The following is a 766-nucleotide window of genomic DNA, read 5'->3' as shown; positions in this document are numbered from 1 at the left end:
TATATTTTGAAGTGACGTTTTCCTTAACCGTCGTCGTCGTAGATCTTAAAGTCCCTAATTTAACAAGGGAAGTAAGATGGATTTTGATGGAATAAATTCAGTCATTTTCCCTAATGAAACTATATGACCAGAGTTGGATGTGAAACATAATTGAGCAGATGGTTTATTAAGGAAGGCGACAATTCTCTCAATGACATTGTTGGAATACATATCTTAAAGTACTGTTAACCCTTTCAGGCCCGATAGTGCCAAATGGCACTTATAGATTTTACTCTGTCTAACGCCAGACGATTTTACTCGTCAATGGGGAACCCCTCGGGCCTGAAAGGGTTAATTAAGCTAACAGCATCCAAAAACTATGTCCCTGTTTAACCCTTTCAGGCCCGATAGTGCCAAATGGCACTTATAGATTTTACTCTGTCTAACGCCAGACGATTTTACTCGTCAATGGGGAACCCCTCGGGCCTGAAAGGGTTAAGATAAATCTATATGGGGGACTATTCATGGCCTTGTTTCCTTAGACATGTCAATCCAGTAGTTGCAGTTAAACAGGGACATAGTTTTTTCACGCTGTTAGCTTAACCCTTTAAGCCCCGAGGGGTTCCCCATTGACGAGTAAAATCGTCTGGCGTTAGACAGAGTAAAATCTATAAGTGCCATTTGGCACTATCGGGGCTGAAAGGGTTAAGTCAATTTTTAGGGCATTTGTGCAAGGCCACTGGAGAAGCATACAAACTGGTGCAAAACACCATTTCAATCAAGCTTG

General features: G+C 41.5%; 1 protein-coding gene across 1 annotated transcript in view; it reads left to right on the top strand.

Moving 5' to 3' along the window:
- Nucleotides 1-114, top strand: part of LOC138052558 (uncharacterized) — a 3919-nt gene extending 3805 nt beyond the window's left edge. The window contains exon 2 of the mRNA XM_068899101.1: nt 1-114. This exon is cut by the window's left edge and continues 3566 nt beyond it. The gene's annotated coding sequence lies outside the window, so the exon portion shown is untranslated.
- The last annotated feature ends 652 nt before the right edge of the window (nt 115-766 follow it).

This window comes from Montipora capricornis, chromosome 6 (assembly GCF_036669925.1).
Source record: "Montipora capricornis isolate CH-2021 chromosome 6, ASM3666992v2, whole genome shotgun sequence".
In the NCBI taxonomy this organism is placed as follows: Eukaryota; Metazoa; Cnidaria; class Anthozoa; order Scleractinia; family Acroporidae; genus Montipora; species Montipora capricornis.
This window is presented reverse-complemented; position numbering and strand designations above follow the sequence as displayed.